This window comes from Schistocerca serialis, chromosome 2 (assembly GCF_023864345.2).
Source record: "Schistocerca serialis cubense isolate TAMUIC-IGC-003099 chromosome 2, iqSchSeri2.2, whole genome shotgun sequence".
In the NCBI taxonomy this organism is placed as follows: domain Eukaryota; kingdom Metazoa; phylum Arthropoda; class Insecta; order Orthoptera; family Acrididae; genus Schistocerca; species Schistocerca serialis.
Genome location: NC_064639.1, coordinates 751,261,115 through 751,285,500, shown reverse-complemented (window position 1 = coordinate 751,285,500; position 24,386 = coordinate 751,261,115).

Genomic DNA, 24,386 nt, shown 5'->3' with positions numbered 1-24,386 from the left:
GACATGCAGACAGGTAATGGGCCACAACAGAGCAAACCCACAGCAGAGTCAGTCGAAGTTTTGAAGAATATTGGTAGGTAGGTCATCACAGAGTAGACCCACTATAGTCCTGGTAGAGATTACGGTGTTGATGGGCCACCAGAGGTGCAGACCCACTGCAATCCTTGTAGAAATAATGGTACTGGTGAGTCAGCAAAGGTGTAGACTCACTGTAGACCTTGTAGAAATAATGGTATTGGTGGGTCATCAAAGATGCAGACCCACTGTAGTCCTTGTAGAGATGGCCAGCAGCCATCTGTTGCGACTGTGCAGGTGCACAATCACCATCGAAGTGCCTTGCGGACAATATAGCAAGTCTATAAACCACCACTCGGGCACTCACGAAGTTTTTGGAGTTGACCTTAGAACAAGCAATGCTGTTAACCAGTCCCTTGCTGAAGTAGTAACACACGTGCAAACACTAACAGTCCCTACTTCTCACATCTTTCACTTCGACTCCTTAGGTTACTTCGAAATGAAAACGAATAACAGTTGCACTCATTTCAGTAGACATCAGCAATGAATAAAGTTTAAGGGTGAAAGAATACGCGTAGGCTACACGCACTGACTGAATCAAGCGCCGGAGATTGCGTCGACTAGCCGCAAGGGTGAGGGACTTATCTTTGCCTAAAGCTCACGCGGCCCAAATTAGCAGCGATTGTATTATCTCATGAGGATTTGGGGATTTTGACGTGGTGTTCAAAGCGTAGCATACACTATCTGGAGCAGGGCCTAGCGGAGCACACGTGAAAACCGTTTCAATTTGGTAGCTACGTTTGCTTCTAGATACATCTACCATTTCGGAGTACCAGTAATGTGCTAACATGTATACAACAGCAAAACCTACGTGACCTGCACCTATATCATATCTTTGGACAAATTCACAAATTTGAAGTCTTACGCCTGATCGACCAGCCCCTAAAGGACTTGATAATAGTTACAACTTGAAATGAGATTCCTGCTTATGGACTCACACGAAATAACTACTAATGCTATTTCAGTTGAAAGTTTGTGGAACAGTAAAACTACTATTTTTTCAGTTGTTCTTATAAAGAAGCAGAGTCTTCGGAAAATTAACGCCTGTAAACCCATTACTTGATGAAAATCTTTGTTCTACGAATTTGTAAATACTTTAGTTATGAAAAGGCAATATTAGATTGCTTCCTGTTCCCATTTCTAGCAACAGTATGATATGGATGTAAGAGTATACATTGTAACGTTTCGCCAGTAATAAATGGACCATCATTTGCAGACTTGGTTTTATTTTGTAAAATGACCATTGTCCTCGTTCTCTTGTTTTAATGACGTAACACAAACAATTTCTGTGCGTTTAAACTTAGTCGGTAGCGCCAAAAGCGCTCTATCGTCAGCTGTTTTATTATTAGAAAATGGAACCTGCACCTTAATTCCAAGTCCGATTAACATTTAGAAGATAATCTCGTTTATAAGAACATTGACCGCGTATTCAGTCATTCGTCACAAGTGCACCGTTAACAAATAATGAGTATTTTGGCCTGAAATCAATTTTCATTCAAGCAGGTAATCTAATGAAATCGATTATATTTAAAGCCAAAAATTATCAGTATTTACAACAATTGCAGATGACAATAACAGCACTTCCATCATTTTTACGGCCTTTGAAGTGAACATTTTGTTTGAGACTTTGTGCTATATTTGAACAGGGAACTTTATCAAATAACAGGAAAGAAACCACTTCACAGCACAAGAGACACGTCAATAAAATGAGCAAAAAAATGAGATGAATGATCCAAAAGCTAGTGAAATGAGATTGAATTAAATCAGACTGGTCTTTTTATTGCCTCATACTCGGAGGAGTGACGAAATCAGTACCCCCTCCACTGGGTCCCGATGCCAACACCGGTACCGATTAGCACCAAGTAGCACCTTGTTTCTTTCGATAGGTGCAGAACGTGCAGGTCAGGATTCTAATGTTGGTAGAAAAAGGTCCCACCCGCAGCGGAGGCGTATTCATTAAGGAATCCTACGTCACCCCTTTTTAACGGAAGTTTCCCAAGCGATCTCTATGCGCAACGTTTGTGTAGGCGTGTTCTGGCGTGCCCAAGAAAGATAAGGCTTTTCGGAATTAAATGTACCCCATCTCAGATAATCATCTAAATAATTTTAAGTAAGGTGATAATTGTGCAGATTTCGGTAAGATAACACTGGGCAACAACCAAAAAAACGTCATGGGTTTCTCAGCTGATTTAGACTAATTTTGGTGTTCTGAGTCCGAATATCACATTGATTTTGCTCTATCAGGTCAACTTTTTGAGATACAGCCATAGGCCTACATGACCATTTTTCCCTGAAATGTAAGCCTTTTTATAGGCTTCAATATGCTAATACTAGGGGTTTTAAGGGGATTATTCAGGACATATGAAAACAAAAGAAGCCTTTAAGATTGTAACAGTTAATCATTCCAATTGATGCCTTTTTTTCTTACTATAGTATAAAATTTATTCTAATTTTTATTGTCTGACAGTCAACTGCATATTTCTATTACTATTTCAGATTGATATGGCTTCTGCGCGACGTTCATGCATGAATAATCCAGACGTTTTCTGCTACATCTGCGGAGAATACACGCTTTCAGTGGACACGAAGAACATCACTGGATTTGTGAAGAAGGCCTACCAGGCTTACTTTCAAGTCAAGCTGGGTGACCAAGATAAGCCCTGGGCACCGCACACGGTCTGCAAGAAGTGCGTGGAATACCTCCGGCGGTGGACGAAGGGCACGAAAACTTCACTGAAGTTTTGGATTCCGATGGTTTGGAGGGAGCCCTTTGACCATGCATCGGATTGTTACTTCTGCGCCATCAATACTACTGGCATCAACCGGAAGAATCGGCACAGCCTCCAGTACCCCGACCTTCCATCTGCCCGCCGTCCAGTTGCTCACTGCGAAGAAATTCCTGTACCAGCGTTCACAGGGCTTCCTAACATCGACGACGAGGCCACCACTGCAGGCGAAGGAGGATATATAGCAGACGATGAGTATGAAGCACAAGATGGTCGGCCGCTCTTTTCACAATGTGAGCTTAATGATCTTGTTCGGGATCTCAGCTTGTCGAAGACTTCATCCGAGCTGTTGGCCTCCAGACTCAAAGAGAAAAATCTACTTGGCGAGGAAGCGCGTATCACTTTCTTTCGTAGAAAGCATGAGGACTACATGGGCTACTTCTGCCAGGAGGAAGACCTAGTGTACTGCCGAGATGTCGCCTGTCTTCTTGTTAAACTCGGGGCTCCTACATACGATCCGAGAGATTGGCGACTCTATATTGACAGCTGCAAGCGCTCTTTGAAGTGTGTGCTCCTCCACAACGGGAACGAGTTCGCCTCGATCCCTCTTGCTCACTCCACAACTCTCGGAGAGAAATATGAAGCAGTGAAGTACGTGCTCGACAAAATCCAATATGAGCAGCACCAGTGGATCATCTGCGTCGACTTCAAGATGGTGAACTTTCTACTTGGTCAGCAGTCCGGGTTCACGAAATACCCATGCTTTGTATGTATGTGGGACAGTCGAGACAGAGCCCAGCACTATGTAAAGAAAGTGTGGCCGCCACGAGAGCAGTTAGTACCTGGTGCGAGAAACATCATAAACGAACCTCTTGTTGACCGGGAGAAGATATTGATCCCACCGCTACACATGAAGCTTGGGTTAATGAAACAGTTCACGCGTGCTCTGGACAAGGATGGGAGGTGCTTCCACTACCTGTGCCGAGCCTTTCCGCGACTGACCATTGAGAAGCTGAAGGCCGGCATTTTCGATGGGCCACAGATACGGCAGCTCATAAAGGACACAGAGTTCGAAAACTCCATGAACACGTTAGAGTGCGCCGCGTGGAAATCGTTTGTGCAGGTGGTGAACAACTTCCTGGGGAACACGAAGGCAGCAAACCACGCCAGACTCATCAGCAGCATGATAGAGGCCTTTCAAAAGCTCGGGTGTTTGATGAGTATAAAGATACCCTTCCTGTACTCACACATGGAGAAGTTTCCTGAAAACCTTGGGGCGATGAACGACGAGCAGGGAGAAAGGTTCCATCAGGACATGCGCCAAATGGAGGATAGGTACCAGGGGAGGTGGGACGCAGTCATGATGGCGGACTACTGCTGGGTGCTGAAGAGAGACAACCCAGCAGCTGCTCACAAACGGGAATCGAAGAAACGCCGATTCATGCCGTGAACTCTGAACTTTTGTGTCACGTAACGCTCATTGTTATACTAATATTATGATAAATATGCTTATTTACTTTGATGGAGTAAATAAAAACTTAATGAATTTGCATACGTTGACTTTTATTTCTTGAGGAAAACGGAAAAAATCTTCCGGGGTTTCTCAGCAGATGATACAAAGACATTTGCTTTTTTTACGAAAAATCGATTTTTAAAAATTTCTGTAGCAAAAAATCCTGACCTGATAGAACAAAACCAAGGTCATTTTCGGACTCAGGGCATCAAAATTAGTCTAATTCAGCGGGAAAACCCTAGACTTTTTAAAAAAAATCTTTTTTTGTTGCCCATTGTAATTCTCCACTTCCTCATGGACATCGTTTCAACTGCCGCAAAGTTATCCTACCACTTTATATGAATTATAAATTAAACACTTAATCATAATATTAATACAATTTATCCGTTCCATATAAATTATTCAGTCATTCCTTACAACTGTTAATTCCAATTCATGTTTCATTTTCTATATTCCTTAGAAAAATCGTGTCCCGAAACCTAACATTCTGGAAAATAAGAACTAAAAAATACAAACTGATCCAGGCACAAACATGCCTAAACGTCTCTGACAACTAAAATTCGTGGGAAAGTGTCAGACCTGGACAATAATGTGGCTAGCTACAATTGATGTGTCCTGGTCGCTGTTTCAGTCTGGTGACCGACTTCGAGATCACATGAAGATATGTGCACAAGAGACAGCTATATGGTGCTTCTTGTATTTTGTGCTGTTTTTGCTGTTGTGAGACACGACGTTGTGTTTTGTGCAGCATTTGTGAAGGTATTTACTTCTTTACATTTAAGTACTGCAAAATATAGCAAAGCTAGTTGGAAGAGATCGCTAATTCTTCAGTTATACAATTGCTTTGTGAATGAAATTCTATATATTTTTAAAACTACTTATACCAAGTGGAGTGTTAAGCTATGTTTCGTCTGTTGTGCATTATCATATACCATAGAACATGTTATATTTGAAAACTGGCTATTTCTTTAGTAAATTCTTGCTGTAATTCGGCCGAAGTTGCTTTTTATTACGCTAGAAACATAATAAAACGCAACTGTGCTGGCATTACAACAAAGAATTTATGTTATCCAGGTTGCAGTCCAGTGCTGACTTCGTATTGTAAGTGGCTGTTTGTTAAATGTCTTAATAGTTTTACCTGTGTTGAATATTGAATTTTGTTATTTTTCAGCAGCTTCTATTTCCAATGGTATTAGGCTCATAACTGTAACTTGATTTAACCTGCTAATTATTGGAATGTTGCAGAGTTATTATGTTGAGCAACAATGTAACAGGTAGACTACTAAATACATTATTGGCAAGATTTTTTCAATTGCTGAACTTCTGAACTGCAATACATTATTTATTCGTAGGAACTTCGCTTTGTGTTACCTTGGAGCATTTACATTTAAAAAGCTTGAAGTTTTAAGAGTAACTAGTTAATTTCAGAAAAAGGCTGCAGAATATTAAAAATGCTGTGATTTAAAGATCGAATAAGGAAGTGTATTATACTTCAGTTACAATGCTGACTAGAGGCGAAAGTTTAAAAAGTTGTCACACTGCCGCCCGCACTTAGTTGTTCGCCTAATTGGCGGACTTGAATTCCCATAATCTTTTTCTAAGATGATCAAATGTGCAGTTCAAGACGAATTTCGAAGTGTGCCGAATTATGTCACATGTTTATATCGCAAAGTTGGTCACTCCACTCCGAGCAGAAATCTTAAGTCTCATATTTACAACTTTTACCACGTCGATTCACAATATGTTCCATTATAAAAAGCAAGAAACCGTGATTCATTCTGTAGCTCATTGCGATACGCCAAAAACCTATACAGACTACATTTTCTTGAAAGTCTAAAGTCGATATAGCTAACTTTTCTGGAAGTCCTGAGATTTAACGGTCTGGTTGTACGTCGCAAGTAGTCGATGAGGTCAGATTTTATTGAGCTATGCCCAATGCTCCATTAGTATGTAGGAATGCTTTTGCAATTGCGTACCTTATGACGAAACGTTTACAATACAGTTACATAGGAGACGACTTTGAAAATTTAGTTACACATGTCGTCCCACTCTGAGACCGTAGCTCTAGAAGAGAATAACGTACAGGATTTCCTCCAGATACAGTTCAATTGAGGTGTGCATAGCAGGTGTATCAGAGTGAAATTCTGGCGGTATATTGAGCTAGTGCCATGCAGCGTCCAAACGTAGTGAAATTATTTCAACAATTTGGCCTTGGCCCCGCAGACGTGGGCGATGCTCGTTGGGAAGGAATGACAACACCATCGATTACAGGAAGCAATGTTCAGCCAACCGAGCAACTGATTCAGAGAAATCGCAGATTTTCCGACGCTGAGGACGTTCCTACAGTGGTTTCCTATAGTGGCTCTGTGTCCAAGACCGAATTACTAGCGTCGAAGAACAGGACGGCTGGTACCATGTCGCGACCGTTGTGTACGGAGGCTAATGACTCTGTGGATAACATCGGAAGTTCACTGAGGCTTCTTGCGGATGATGCTGTAGTATATCGAGAGGTTGTAACAATGGAAAATTGTACTCAAATGCAGGAGGATTTCAACGAATAGACGCATGGTGCAGGGAATGGCAATTGAATCTCAATGTAGACAAGTGTAATGTGCTGCGAATACATAGAAAGAAAGATCCTTTATCATTTAGCTACAATATAGCAGGTCAGCAACTGGATGCAGTTAATTCCATAAATTATCCGGGAGTAGGCATTAGGAGTGATTTAAGATGAAATGACCACATAAAATTAATCATCGGTAAAGCAGATGCCAGACTGAGATCCATTGGAAGAATCCTAAGGAAATTCAATCCGAAAACAAAGGATATAGGTTACAGTACACTTGTTCGCCCACTGCTTGAATACTGCTCACCGGTGTGGGATCTGTACCAGATAGGGTTGATAGAAGAGATAGAGAAGATCCAACGGAGAGCAGCGCGCTTCGTTACAGGATCATTTAGGAATCGCGAAAGCGTCGCGAAGATGATAGATAAACTCCAGTGGAAGACTCTGCACCAGAGACGCTCAGTAGCTCGGTACGGGCTTTTGTTGAAGTTTCGAGAACATACCTTTAGCGAGGGGTCAAGCAGTATATTGCTCACTCCTACGTATATCTCACGAAGAGACCATGAGGATAAAATCAGAGAGATTAGAACCTACACAGAGGCATACCGACAATCTTCCTTTCCACGAACAATACGAGACTGGAATAGAAGGGAGAACCGATAGAGGTACTCAAAGTACCCTCCGCCACACACCGTCAGGTGGTTTGCGGAGTGTGGATGTAGATGTAGATGTAGGAAAATACAGAGTTTTCCAAAACGATCCTCAGAAACTTCTTCACGTATATTTCAGAAACGCCAAAAGATAGAATCGTGCGGTTTGCGCAGTAATGTTCACGCACTACCAGATTCTTAGCAGCCGCGTAAAAGTCTTAAATGCATGCACCATCTTTAGGACGGAGAATATCTAAGCTACATCCCAGTTTCTGCCACTTCCGGCCTAGCATGTACTCATTAAGGTTTGTAACTGCTGCTCCGATGCGAACTCGCAGTTCCTGCAGATCCAGCACCACTCGGGTCCAGTAGATAGTGTTCTTCACAATGCCCCAAAGAAAAAACATCTAATGGTGTTATGTCTTTATGTCTAGAGACCTTGGAACCAGAAAACTGGTCTTCCTCTGTTAATCCAGCGATCTAGAATTGTGTTTTTCGAAGGCCTCCCTGATGATCGAGGTCTAGAGAGGAGGGGCACCATCCTGCTGTAGCTTGTCAACTTACAGCTTTTCGACCTGTGTAAATGCATCCTGTTCCTTCCATAATAAGATCATGAAGCAGACGACAATAGACGTTTACCTTTATACATTTGTGAGCTATTTCCGTGCTAAAGTGGAAGCTTTCAGGGCCGCAGTACCTTGCATTGTGCCGTTTTACCTTTCTGGATACATGAAAGTAAATTTCGACCATGAATATCAGGTTTTTCATATAGCCAGAGTCATCGTCGAAGCAACTCAGAACCTCAACTGAGAGTGTTTTTAGCTTTTAAATATCATCAGGTTGAAGGAAATGCCGCAGCTGCACCTTATAGACATAAAGTTTAAGCGACTTTTGTAGCACCCTATGTACCACGGTTGATGGGAGCGTCCTCTATAAAGACGATTGACGAACTGATTTGGTTGAATCCAAGATAAATGCCTGTTGCACCCGTTCCACGTCCGCATCTCTCGGTCTTGAACCTCGGACGCCCGTAATTCTTTCTCTTCGTGACAATTCCAGATTCCTTGAACCTCGTGTACCTCTTTCTAATAGTCGTGTGTGATGGTGCTACCCAGAAGTTTCGCTATACCACAGTGTCAGAATGGTCTTCCTCCACCATCCACTAAAGAAAGAAAGAAAACTTTAGATATGAATGAACATTATGCTACAAACTGCACTTATCTACCTATCCACATTTCTGAATTATACGCGATCGAATTTGTATATACGATTTTGGAACATCCTATAGTGTCATGTATATCTGTCACGCTATAATAATACGAGGGTTGGAACTTTAATAGTGGCAACTATTTATTTACAGCTCGTACAAAATAGATACGTGTTTCAAAGTTTTACTGACCTTCCAAGTAGTCACCAGCATTGTGTATAACCCGTTGCGAACGATGTGGAAGTCATGGGATATTCTTACAAGGGAACCTCCCGATCGCTACCCCCTCAGATTTAGTTATAAGTTGGCACAGTGGATAGGCCTTGATAAACTGAACACAGATCAATTGAGAAAACAGGAAGAAGTTGTGTGGAACTGTGAAAAAATTAGCAAAATTTACAAACTGAGTAGTCCATGGGCCACATAGGCAACATCATGGACAACGTGAGCTCAGGAGCGCTGTGGTCCCGTGGTAGCGTGAGCGGCTGCTGAACGAGAGGCCCTTGGTTCTAGTCTTCCCTCGCGTGAATATTTTATTTTCGCATAGTTATTATCTGTCCGTTCCTTCATTGACGTCTCTGTTCACTGTAATAAGTTTAGTGTCTGTGTTTTGTGACCGCATCACAAAACCGTGCGATTAATAGACGAAAGGACGTGCCTCTTCAATGGGAACGGAAAACATTTGATTGCACGGTCATAGGTCAACCGATTCCTCGACAGGAAAACGCATCTGATATATTCTATACGACACTGGTGACGGCATGTGCGTCACATGACAGGAATATGTTGTCGACCCACCTAACTTGTACACTTGGCGAATGGGTAAAAAGATTCTTCTACCTTGCCCGATTTAGGTTTTCTTGTGGATGTGATAATCACTCCCAAAAAAGTGATGAAAACATAAGAGTTTGTCACATAAACTGAAAATAAAAAATTAAACTTTTCACTCGATGGAAGATTTTAACCAAGGACTTTTCGTTCCGCAATTACTCACGTTACCACGAGACCACGGCGCTCCTGCGGTCCCACTGTCCTTGATGTTGCCTATCTTCCGATGAACTACACAGTTTGTATATTTTGCTTATTTTTTCACAGTTCCACACAACTTCTTCCTGTTTTCTCAATTGATCTATTTTCAGTTTTTCAAGGCCTATCCACTGTGCCAACTTGTAACTAAATCTGAGGGGGGTGCGATGGGGAGGTTCCCTTGTTAGCAATGCCAGTTGTGTTGACAGTTCGAGCGGCGCGGTCTGTTTCCCGACGAAAGTTTAGAAATCGAGTTGAATTCACGAGGGCTTAAGTCGGGGGAGTGCTGTGAGTGGTATAGCACTTAGCAGCGCCGTCAGTCAAAGAAATCGGTAACGACTTCCACTGTAGGTGCTTGAGCATTGTCCTGCAAAATGATGGTCAGGTCCTGCAGGACGTCTCATCACTTCTGTCTCTGCTGTTCATTTTTGCAACACAACCTACGACCAGCTTAGAGACAGAAGTGATGACACTTACTGAAGGACCTGATCATCATTTTGGGACTGCTAAGTGCTATAATACTACTGCACTGCTCTGACTTAAGCCCTGATGAGTCCGATTCCTGAACTGGAGGAAACACTTCAGAACTGCTACAAATTCGTCGGGCAGTAGATAGCGCCCCTCGAACTGTCAACACAACTGGCACTGCTAAGAGTATCCTACGACTTCTACATCGCTGCCAACGCGTTATACAAAATGCTGGTGACTACTTTGAAGGTCAGTACAACTTTTAAACACGTATCTATTTTCCACGAGGTGTAAATAAATAGTTGCCACTACTAAAGTTCCAACTCTCGTACAACAACGTGTACCTTATATCTTGAAGCTGCCTTGTACTTCATGTGATACTTCTGGAGGGCCTAACGATTTAAATTATCTTACCAGGTGATTGTTATCAGTTACAATAGGATGAACTGTAGCAGAGCATGGAGCCAAGAACAGTGCACCAGGAAATGGACATCCCCGCCACTAATCGACGCCTCTACCTGTTCCACCCATCAGCAAAGGAAGTCGCTGCTCTCGTGTCATCAGGCTTCAGCTTTTGGGAAGCCACTCCGACTTGACCAACATAAACTTGACGGTAGCTGATTCTGTCAGATTTGGCAAAACATATCTGCGGTGACGCAGAAACACCGCCCGTCCGTGAAGTCATCATCGAGCAACCATATTTTAATCCCCTTGCCGGACCAGCCGGGATGGTTAAACAGCCGGGCATAAATGTGACATACACTGTGTGTTGGCCAACGCAATGCTGCAGACGTGGCAGGCTCCAGTGTCAGCCATTGTCCTCTGCTCGAGCATCTGGGTGATCTGGCGCAGAGGATACAGCCACCCCCGCCTTGCATAGCTACCAACGGAGGACCCCTTCGCTTCGTGTCACTGGGATGGGATCCAGTCTGCCTCTTCGCAGAAGAGTGGTCAGACCTGAGGCTGGTGCTCCAAGGGTCGTGAAACACGAGACTTCAGTAATGCAACTGTAGCTACAGCAGGAGCACGCAGTCAACATGATGGCCGTGCCAGAAACCGACGTACAGAGGGTTGCCAGAACGGTGTCATAGCACCATCAACGTCAACGCTACCATCTTCGAAATGCAATGACTGTAATCAAAAGTAGTAAAGTCGTGCTACGTACGAAATGTCTTCTCCTGCTGAATTTGCATTCATCTTTGACAGAGAATTGCCGCACACACCAAGTCCCCTCTGGGACCTCGTTACAATTGCCATCACAAGTGTGACTCTTGTTATACAGTAATGCCACTCTTCTAGGTTCAATTCCTTATCTTTCAGTCGCCGGGTAGCAGCACACATAGACGAAGAGCATGTTCCAGAATAAAGGCTGTCCACACGTGACGATGACACCCCGTTGCTGCGGCGTCGTTGGCGAGAGAGGAGGTGACAGCCGGGGGCTCGTTAGGGCGTCGCAGGTGCGCGCGACGCCGCTACAATCGCCCTTATTGTCAGCGCGTGACGGCCCCAAGTGCCTGCTGAGCGCTTTAGCCAGCGCCTGTCACCGCGAGGCGCGCTATACTCACTCACACACCCGTCCCACACAGTTTATCGTTAATGGAAACGAAGGCGCTGCTACGTCACCAACGATTATTCACTTCAATGAATGTTTCCCTCCAACACTGCGTCATATGAAACAATGTAGCTGTTTGTATGAATGTAGGTCTTTTTTTCCTTCGAGTCATCAGTCGTTTTGGCTGGATTAATGCGGGTCGCCATGAATTGCTCTCCTGGGCTAATCTCTGTGTCTCAGAGTAGCACTTCCAACATACATCTCGAATATTTGTTGAATGTATTCAAATATTTGCCTTCCTCAACAGTTTCCAAGATGCTACTCCAGGCGGCTGTAAAATGAATGTGCGCAACGGAAAATAATAAACGCAAAAATTAAGATTTGGCCCTGTCTGACGACCTTCTGAAGCAGATCTTAGGATCTCTTAATTCTATAAATTACAATCTAAACATAAATGAAATATGAAGGCAACTAATCCTACCAAATGATAAACGTTATTCCTGCTTATATGTTTATTATACATTAAAGAAAACTTTTAGAATAGAAAGTTGACATATACTAATCAATTGCCCAACTATGCCTCTTATTATTACTGCGTGGTCTAATAGCAAAAACGAGAAATGACTGACATCATCTACATACCAAACACTAGAAGACACTACTTTCAAAGACGATGTATGGTGGTGTGTAACCTCAGTGGAAATAAACTAACGTGATCACAGCTGTTTAGCTCTTAGAGTCCTAATAAGCCGAAGCAATTTGCTATATCACCGCATGTACTGCGTCCGGTGCGTCGTAGTGATGGTTCTCGTATTCGTCTGCGACGATGGGGGAACTCCAGCCACAAATAAACTCTTTCAAACACTAGGACGGCAGAAGGCGGTCCTGTGTCTAATATACTCTAATATTGTCTTCACCACTCTGTGTTCCGCAGACGAGAAACGTGAACTCCCAGCCACAAGAACGGAGTTCAGATAACGTCTCAACGTAAGTATAGGCAGAGGAAGTGCTCTCAGTTATTGAACGCTGCGTACTCAACGAAGACTTCAACCCCGGAGGCGAAGTCCAGAATCTTATGGGTTCGCAACAGTACAGTGCCTAACTGTTCTAACTGTAAACTCTCCTGAGAGCAAAGACAGGAAGTCCGTCTGTACCAACAAAGCTGGTATGGAGCGACCGTTACACACAGGCGCTCACAATGCAAGACCGCGACTCTCCACCGCTGGCCTCCCAGCCAGGCTTGGCTCCCCACCATCGTATTCCCGAAACCACGGAATGTTCTCCCTCTCTACAGATTCTTCCGAATGCCGACCAACCATACTTTAGTCATTTGTCGTCCAGCGCGGAAAGTTTGCGAGGAAAAACCTATACTCGTACAATGGTATACTTCTGAGTAAAAATCCTTGGAAATAACAAAGCCTGCCTGGTTTACGAGGTGCCGCTTCTTCGTTCCTCTCACCTGCGTCCAAGATTTCCAAAGTTCGGAAATATTATCCAGTTGTCCCTCCGGCCATACTACAATAGCGGCCAATAGCGGCCGGCCGCCTCTGTATTGTGTCCTCGCACTCAGGTGTCCAGATTGTCCTTCTTGTCACTTCCTGTGTGGAGTTGAACCACCACACCTGTGCGGGCCTTCCACTCACGGCTTGAGTTCCGCCTGCCGTTTCATTTCCACTGTCGTTCCAACCTCTACTAGTATGATAATAACGACACTCCGTCACCTTTCATGCATGAAGCGTGAACAATTATTTACAAGGCGTACGTGACAATGTCAGTCTCCTTTATATATTCATATATACGATGTACAACCCGTCAAATGATACCTAATTGTGTTTGTAGATCATACAAAGTATGTGGATGGGTGCTTGTAAGGTGCGAAATTATAGGCGCCTTACCGGTTTTCAAACTCTACAGCTCCCTCTAGTACCATAGAAGTTATTTGCTGACGTCTTAACAGTCGCCCCATCATCCTGTCCCTTCTCCTTGTCAGTGTTTTCCACAAATTCCTTTCCTATCCGATTCTGTGCAGAACCTCCTCATTCCTTACGTTATCAGTCCACCTAATATTCAGCATTCGTCTGTAGCACCACATCTCAAATGTTCGATTCTCTCCCGCTCCGGTTTTCCCACAGTCCATGTTTCACTAACATGCAGCGCTGTACTCCAAACGTTCATTCTCAGAAATTTCCTCCTCATATTAAGGCTTTGTTTGATACTAGTAGACGTCTCTTGGCCCGGAATGCCCATTTTTCCAGAAACAGTCTGCTTTTGGTGTCCTCCTTGGTGCTTCCATCATGGGTTACTAGGTAGCCCACTCAATCCCGATAATAAATTTCTCGCTAAACCCTTTTCTCCTACTTTTCACTACTTCACTCTTTCTTAGATCTACTCTCAATTCATATTCTGTTCCATTAGAATGTTCCCTCCCTTCAGATGGTCCTGTAACTCTGCTTCACTTTCACTGAGGATGGCAATGTCATCAGCGAATTTTGTCTTTCATACCCGTTCACCTTCAACTTTAATTCCTCTCTTGAACCTTTCTGTTGTTTCCATCATTGCTTCTTCTATGTACAGACTGAACAGTAAAGGCGAAAGTTTACATCCCTGACTTACACCTTTTATAAATCCCAGCACTTCGTTCTTGGTCTTCCACTCTAAATATCCCCTATCGGCTCTTGTTCATGTTGTGTATTACCTGTCTCTCCCTACAGCTTACAGCTATTTGCAACAGCATATCGGACATCTCCCACCATTTGACATTGTCGAATGCTTTTTCCAGGTCGGAAAATCTTATGAACGTGTCTTTCCTTCCTTCTCGCTTCCATTCACGACCGCAACGTCAGAACTGTCTCTCTGGTGCCTTACTTTTCCTAAAGCCAAACTGGTCATGACCTAACACGTACTCAATTTTCTTTTCCATGCTTCTATATTTTATTCGTGTTGGCAACTTGGTTGTATGAACTGTTAAACTTATGGTGCGATAATTGTCGCACTTGTCAGCATTTGCAGTCTTCGGAATTGTGTGGATGGTAGATTTCGAAAGCAAGATAGTGTATCACCAGACTTATACATTCTATACCCTAAGGTGTATAGCCGTTTTATTGGCACTTACCGAAATTATTTTTGAAATTCTGATGGAATTTTATCTATCGATTCTTCTTATTTCATCTGAAGTCCTCCAAAAGTTTTTTTAAATTATGATTCTAACATTGGATCCCCTATCTCTTTTGTATCGACACATGTCTCTTTTTCTACACATCAGACAACTACGCCCCTTCGTAGACGTCTTCAGTGTACCCTTCCCGCTTATCCGTTCTCTTCTCTGCCTTTTATAGTGGAATTGCAATTTCACTCTTAATATAACCACCCTTCCTTTTCATTCCATCAAAGGTTGTTTCGACTTTTCTGTATGCCGAGTGAGTCATTTCAACAGTCATTTCTGTACTCTTGAATTTCACTACGTATTTTTGTACTTCCTTCTTTCATCGATCCGCTGATATATTTCTGCTGTTACCCATGATTTCTTCTTAGTTACCTTCTTTCCAGCTTTTTTCATTGGACTTTTTAGAGATGTTCATTCCTCTTCAACTCAACTGTCTACTGACCTATTCCTTATTCTAGTATCCATTGCTCTAGAGAACTTCAAGTGTAGCTCTTCATCTCTTGGGTACTGATTCTTCCTGAGTCCAGCCTATCCGTCATTATTACTAAATTGTGATCTGAGTCTGTATTTGCTACTGGGTACGTCTTACAATATAGTATGAGATTTCACAATCTCTGCCTGTCTGTGATGTAATCAAAGTGGAATCTTCCCATATCTCCTGGCCTTTTCCGAGTACACCTCCTCGTCTTATGATTTTTCAACAGAGTATTGACTATTACTAGCTACACTTTATTCCAGAACTCAATTAGTCTATCTCCTCTCTCATTCCTACTACGAGGTCCATATTCTCCCGGAATCTTTTCTTTTACTCGTTCCCCTACAACTACATTCCAGTTGCCCAAGGCGTTTAGATTTTGATCTCCCCTTACGTACTGAATTAATACTTCAGTATCCTCATATACTTTCTAGATCTTTTTATCTACAGCTTATGAAATCGGTATGTGTATCTGAACTATCGCTGTCTGCGTTGGTTTGCCTTACACGCCAAATACTACAGACTGAAAAACGTCAAGCTGCTAGTCAGATTGTAGTGATGGAATGCCAGGACGCTCAGACGGGTGTCACGTCCTTTATCATCTGGCGTGGATGATTATAAGTTACTTGGTGCTTTAATAAGATCACAGTTTCATTTCTCTGAACCTAATTCCCTAATCTGGCTACAATACAAAATTTCGAAAACGGGAGTTTCAACCTTGAACGCCAGTCATACGTACATTAGGACTGAGACGTTATCTCCTCATCAAGCACTGTAAAACAGTTTTAATGCGATGTTTTCGACTATGGTGATAATGACCTTATTCACTTCTCTCGGTGGTGTAAACTTTGTCCTTGAGTAGAGCACAGTGCAAAATCTCACAACCTGAGAACCCACCAAAGATGATGGCAATATAAACACACATTTTCGTATTTTTTAAAGATTACTAATATTCAACTAATTTTCGTATGGTATTCATTTTTTTCTGTCTACATAAAGCGCGTTTCTGAGCTAAAATATATTATTCAAGTGCTACATTGTCATTTCTGAGTGTTGTATCCACTAGAAATTTTCGTCTAGACCAGTGGTCGTCAAACTTTTTGGTCAAGGGCCAAAACTAACGATATGATGTGGCAACTCGGGCCGCAGATTTCCAGGTATTTTTATTAACTGGCATACCAAGTAAATGATGTGTTATGAACGTCCAATAGACTAGCTATAGTAAAGAAGCGAGACGTTTACCACTGACTTTCTAGCATTTATCGTTAAAGTCGATACCAATCGGACCGCTACTTCTAGAATGTTCCCTGTTTCAGATTGTTTCCACCCTCAACGACCCGTAAATTGTAACACTGTAATTTCCCGACGAAATGTTGCTGCGCTGTCTTTGTGAACAGATGGTTAAAAACAGCAAATGGACTTATACTTACATGTTTATGTAACATCTGACACCATCACAACTGCTTTATACATGTTTTGAAAGTCATTTTTCTTCAACTCGCTTGACTGAACTACATTAGCTTAATTTTATTTCATACTAGATGAGGTACCTGACCTAGGCTAGATATGCATTTATTTTAATCTTATGTTATTCTGTCTCTTCCTTCCCTCACTCTCTGTCGTCCATCTCGACTTTCCCCTCACTCACCATCTCTTCAGCCCTTTATCTGTCCATTTCGCACTCCCCCTATATGTATCCATGTCCTCATCCCATTTCTCCCTCCACATTACCATCACCCGTCCCAATATGACGTTGCCTTTGCGTACCCCACAATATTGCCTTACAGATTGAAAATAATACGTGTATCAGTGTAGTTGAAATCGATCCGAGGGTTTAGGAGGAGGAGTGATAAACACACACACACACACTTTTAAGAGCTAATGACTAACTATTTCTTTTAACAAATATGTACCTCATATGACCGTCTCTATATTGCGTATTCACGATTCCAACGCACTTTCATTTGAGATTGATACAAAAGCAGATAATTGGTACGAGGCACACACACCCATTTGTTGTCAGAACGAAGAAACAAACAAGAAAACATTTCCACTATTACGCCCCTCCCGCCGCAACGACAAATCTATCTGCCCCTGTATCAAGTGGCACCTGTAAAGGTAAAAGAACGACTTTACGCGCTCCAACTTACAATTCTTCCAGTACATTTTTCATTTGACGAAGGAGACAAGTACAGCCGACAGCTGCAAACCATTTATTCTTTACCGGATTTGGATATATATCATTTACCGTTCTTCATAAACTGTAAACATTAGCACCGGTTAAAATGAAATAGTACTTTCGTAAATAAACAACTCACAACTGTTGGATGTATGTGACTCCTTTGCCAAATAACATTGCTGTGCAGTCGCTGACAACAGTAAGCCATGTTTATGTCACTGAGATTCTGCAATACAATGAAAATTATTTTTAAATACCCGTTCGCTGGTTTGAAATCTATCGGATTATGAGGGATATATTCGTAGGAGACATACGAGTAGTTGTGTGACGTTGTCAACAATTACATTTTTAGTCAGTCTTCACAGGAGTCGAGTTTTGAGACCAACTGGAATAATCGTTGTGGTAGCATGAGCCAAATGTGACATGTGCCATTCACAGACTTTCACAGAATGACTATCACCATGTTCATGACTGTTGAAAAATGCATAAAATGCTGCCGATCAAATTTCAATAAAATGGAAAAAAGCATAAAGTGCATATGAATAATTCATTCTAGTTTAATTACCTCCGTGAAAATAAAGTTCACATGACTTGCATAATATTACAATATTCATGTAGCTAGACAGGAGCATGCGAATGGTGAAGGGAAGGAAGGGAATCATTAGTAATTTTGAGCCACTACCAAAACCAAATAACAAATCTGGGATCAGTGTATCTTGTTCCTGAAATTAATTTTAAAGTACATTCATGCAAGATAAGATAGATGTATTATTAAAATATTATGTTACATCATTCAAATAGCCACAAAAATTTTATTTTAATAGCATTACTCTCAAACTTTAAAAAATGTAGAAATAAATAAGAAATAAAAAAATACGAAAAGGACAGATGCACTGCACATGCAACAAGCTATATAAGAAAGCTACAGGTCTCTTATTGAATCTGGTTTTTATTCATTATAATTTCAAAACAAACGTAAGTACAAATATGTAATTTTTCATTAATGTGACTTGTGATGTTGAACTTTTTTGGCTATGGCGGCTATATCTGCGTCGTTTGGGCTGCATGCAATCCTCATTGCGTCTTCTAAATGACTGGACAACCGATTATGATATTTACTTTTCAGGTTCTTTATTTTTAAAAATGAAGCTTCAGAAAGGTAAGTTGAAGGAAACAGTGTTAAAATAAACTGAGCACAGTCTCGTAGATTTTTATAATTCTTAGGTACACATTTCCAAAACTCAGTGTACTGTTGTGTTTCACGATTTTCTATAAACAGAGCTTTAAGCTGTGTGTCATGCTGAAGTTCGATTATTTCATTTAGCAAATTAGTTTTAGGAAATCCAAATTGGCACAATAATTTGAGATCATCATGTCCAACATGCCAAGGGTTCTCTATGAGAGTAAAAAAAACTTCGAATATTTCTAACATCTGCAAATCCGTTTTTATTTCTTCCAAATAGGCTTCCAAATCTTCTTTCATATTTTGGTAAATAGTTTCGGCGATAGTTAAGCCTGATCGGAGCACAGCAACAGTTGTAAAATAAAACAGATCTTTTACTTCGAGTTCATTTATATATAATTTCAGTTTGGTAAATACTTTGTTAGTCATTTGCCCAATTATCTTGTTTCGTCCTTGTAATTCTAAGTTAAGTGTGTTGAATTTTTGTGTAATATCGGTCAAAAAGCTGTTAAGTATCCACCATTCATCATCAACAAGTACAGGATAATTTTTGGCACTTTGTTGTAAGAATAAAAAAAATCTCATATTTCAAATTGACAAACCGTTCCAGCACTTTTCATTTGCTTATCCATCTGACAGCAGTATGGAGGGTAACATCACTGTAACAAGCTTGCAATTCCTACAGAAGTTCTTTAAATTTTCACTAATTAAGTTCACGGGCACGAATGAAATTTACAACGCTTAGACCCGTTTGCATAACATTCCTCAATTTGGTATTTGAAATTGGACATTCCAAACTTTCTTTATGTAGTAAGCATTGAATGGAGAGTAAATTTAGCAAATTCCATTACTTCTTAACCAGTGCTAGCAAACCGATGTTGACGCCCGTCATTGACGGACAACCATCTGTACATACTGATATTAATTTGCTCATAGATAAGTAATTTTTCTACAAATTCTTTAATTGCGTCCACAAAATCACATCCTTTTGTGTGATCTTTCATGGTTATAATTGCTAAAAATATTCCTCTATTACCCCATCATTTGTGCAGTAACGCACAAATAATGAAAACTGAGCCATCGAAGCTACATCTGTACTGGGATCATATGCAAGACTGAAGTATTTGCGTAGTTTGATCAATAAGTATAGCTGTATGACGATCCCCATCACCAAACGATCACTAAACCAAAGATACACTGGTGTACAAATCTGAAGGACGCCCATGAAACCTTATCCCTGTCCACTCTATAACACTTTGGTCACCAACACTATAATGTTCTTGGGTATATTACGTGCCCTCATATGGATAGGGGAGGCGACACGTAATGGATCGAGGAGCAATATCGAAACTGATCGTTTTAGATATGCAGGTGTTATTGTGCTGGGAGGCCTACCGTTACATTGGCGTACTGACCGCCGAATCTTTTAAGGGAAGCGGGACGTGAAATGACTGAAATTTTCGAAAACATTTTTTGTCACCATCTGAAAGACAATCATATCCCGTTTAAAAAAATGATTTTTTATCTACTTTTCAGTTGTTGATCTGGTCTTAAACGCTGCTTGAACAAATGTCTGTAAAGCAGTCACGCACATGCAAGAGGCAAGGAATATCACCATAAACAATTCTTGCCTGCCACAGTCATGGAAAAAATAAAGCCATTATACAGGGACCTTGCAGATACAAAATTACTTAGCAAATGTCGACATGGCCGTACACAAAACCGTAATGAGAGTTTCAACAGCTGCGTGTGGCACTGAGTACCAAAAACAGTGTTTGTTGGATGGACGGTACTCAAAATGGGTGTGATGGATAATGTCATCTGTTTCAATGATGGTGTAATCAGCAGCACAAAAGCAATGGACATATTTGGCATCCAGCCTGGAAATAATATGATAGCCGCTCTTACTACCATAGGTCGTCAGCGACTACTTGAAGCTGAAAGGGCTGTGGACGTCACCACTAAAGAGTCCATAGTAAGAAAAAGGTTCCTGAAGAAGTCTACAGGGGATAAAGAAGCAGATGGGCAATAAGATTATGCTGCTGAAATGTTCTGAAAGAGGCATACGGCGAGTCACAACACTGTGAACATTCTTTTCTCATTTTCTCGAAACTGCATTTTCAGACCATTAGGTACATATAACATCACAATGGTTTTATCCACGTTCAACAGATCTCTTTCAAGTGAGGAATGGGATAGTATCTTTGTATTATACCTAATACATCGCAGAAAAGATCTATGTTTGTCATTCTGTATACGGTTTTAGCGGTATTTTTTACACAAAATAGTAATGTTGTATAATAGGGGTTTTTCTATTTCCTAAGACATATTCCTAACTTCAAAAAGAGAGGCATAATGTGTTCCTACGAGTGTTGACAGCTGTCGGCCGCAGTTTGAATGCTGTTAGACTGATGATGGACCAGAAAATGGTACCAGAATGGGAACGTGTATTATAAAACATCTATTAGGCAAAATACTGTAATTCTTAAACCATAACAGGTATTTCCATAAATTTCCTTTTACAGCTTGAGTTAATGTCGTTCATTGTTGGTAAAAAACAACAACATTCTCCGTGTTGTAGATCAAGAGTAATGTGCACTGAGAGCGAGGTATAAAAATGCAGCCCGTTCACGTCCAAGTCCCCATATAATGGCACACTCGCCGGATAACGTCACTGTGACGCCGTACTCCGTCACCATGCGTGTCTGTTCAGGGATGCATTCGACCCTGACTTGATTTTTGAGGACGAAAACGTGCGACCTCATCGAACATCACAGATGGAGGAGATCTTGGAACGAGGCGATATTCTGTCTTAGGGAGAGTGATGAAATAGTGCAGTCAGCAGAGGAATGTTTGGATAACATAGGAGATATTGAATTTAACTGACGAAAGGAGAAAATATAAAAATGTAGCAAGTGGAGGAGGTGAAAGGGAATACAATGTCTAAAAAATTAAAATTACCGGAAGTTCTAAATGGCTAGAGGACTATTAAAGAGGCTTTGAAGTATACATCAGTAGAAGAAAGGTAGATACTGCCTGCAGGAAAATGAAGAGGCCTTTGGAGAAAAGATGAGTATCAAAAACTCAGATGGGAAACCAGTCCTAAGCAGGAAGGGATATGAGGAAGGTGGAAGGAGTATGCAGAGGTTCTATACAAGAAAGATGAACTTGCAGGCAACATTATAGAAATAGAAGGGGACGTAGATGAAGAGGAGATGGTAAACATGATACGGCGAGAAGGATTTGACAGCGCACTGAAAGACTAAGACGAAACAAGGCCTCGTGAGTCGATCACGGTCCGTTAGAAAGACTGATAACCTTCGGTGAGGAAGCGATGACAAAAGTCTTGCATCTGGCGCGCGAAATGTATGAGACAAGCGAAGAAGAATGTAGAAATTAGAATTCCACAGAAAACACATGCAAACTGGTTTGGACATTAACGAACTATCAGTTTAGGAAGTCGTAGTTGCGAAATACTAACAGGAATTCCTTACAGAAGAACGGAAAACTGGTAGAAGCTGACATCGGAGAAGATCAGTTTGTATTTATTAGAAATATAGGAACACACGAGGGAATACTGACTCCACGATACGTTAAGGAAAGACGAATGTATGTTTAAAGCTTTTACAGACTTAAAGAAAAGTTTTGACTATGTTGACTGGAATACTCTCTTTGAAATTCAGAAGCTAGCAGGGATAAAAATCAGGGATAGAAAGGCTGTCTACAACTTGAACAGAAACGAGGCGGCAGTTTTAAAAGTCGAGGAGCATGAAACGGAAGCAGTGATTAAAAAGCGAGTGGAACAGGGATGTAGGCTATCCCCGAAGTTATTCAATCTGTACATCAAGCATCCAGTAAAACAAAACAAAAGAAATATTTGGAGAAGGACTTCAAGTTCAGGGAGAAGAAATAAAAATTTTAACGTTTGCTAATGGCATAATAATTCGGTCAAAGACAGCAAAGGACTTGGAAGAGCAGCTGAACAGAATGGACAGTGTATTAAAAGGACTATAGAATTTGAACATCAACAGATCCAAAACAAGGTTAATGGAATGTAGTCGAATTAAATCAGATTATGCTGAGAGAATTAGGTTAGGAGATGAGACATTTGAAGTAGTAGCTTAGTTTTGCCACTTGAGGAATAAAATAACTAATGATGGCTGAAGTAGAGAAGATATAATATGTAGATTGGCCGAATTGGTGAGAATATAAAATGTAAACTGGCAATGGCAAGAAATCGAATATAGACTGAAGTCTTAGGAAGTCTTTACCAGGATACAGGTTGGCTGGCAGCTTTTCTAGGAGCTCTTTGCGGTGTGGGGGAGTAGCCATGTATGTGAAAAACGGTATCCCATTTGAGTCAATTGATGTTTCAAAGTACTGCACTGAAAAGGTGTTTGAATGTTGTGCAGGTGTGGTTAAATTTAGTGGAGCTAAACTTCTTACTGTTGTTATTTATAGATCCCCAGACTCCGATTTCACAACATTTTTGCTAAAGCTAGAGGAGGTTCTTGGTTCACTTTATAGGAAATACAAAAAGTTAGTTATATGTGGTGACTTCAATATTAATTGTATAAGTGATTGTGCAAGGAAAAGGATGCTGGTAGACCTCCTTAATTCATATAATCTTATGCAAACCGTATTCTTTCCAACGAGAGTGCAAGGGAACAGTAGAACAACCATAGACAATATTTTTGTTCATTCGTCATTATTAGAAGGGCATTCTGTTAGCAAAAAAGTGAATGGCCTTTCAGATCATGATGCACAAATTTTAAGTCTAAAAGATTTTTGTGCTTCAACACATGTTAAATATAGTTACCAACTTTTTAGGAAAGCTGATCCAGTTGCTGTACAGACTTTTGTAAACCTTATCAAGGAACAAGATTGGCAAGATGTTTATAGTGCTGATACAGTAGACGATAAATATAATGCTTTCCTCAAGACTTTTCTCGTGCTCTTTGAAAGTTGCTTTCCGTTAGAACGTTTAAAACAGGGTACTAGCACAAACAGGCAGCCTGGGTGGCTGACTAAAGGGATAAGAATATCTTGTAGAACAAAGTGGCAATTATATCAAAACGTTAGAAACAGTCAAAATCTAAATGCAGCAGCCCATTACAAACAGTATTGTAAGGTGCTTAAAAAAGTTATTAGGAAGGCAAAAAGTATGTGGTATGCAGATAGAATAGCTAAGTCTCAGGATAAAATTAAAACCATATGGTCAGTCGTAAAGGAAGTGGCTGGTCTGCAGAGACAGGTCGAGGATATAGAATCAGTGCGTAGTGGGGATGTCCGTGTTGCTGATAAGTCGCATATATGTACAGTACTTAATAATCACTTTCTGAATATAGCAGGTGAACTAAATAGAAACCTAGTCCCAACAGGGAATCATATAGCGCTCTTAGAAAAAAGTGTTCCGAGACTGTTACCTGAAATGCTCCTCCATGATACTGACAAGAGGGAGATTGAGTTAATAATTAAATCACTAAAGACCAAGAACTCTAATGGATATGACGGGGTATCTAGCAGAATACTGAAGTATTGTTCCACGTATATTAGCTCAGTACTTAGCCATATCTGTAACTTTTCCTTTAGGAGTGGTCGGT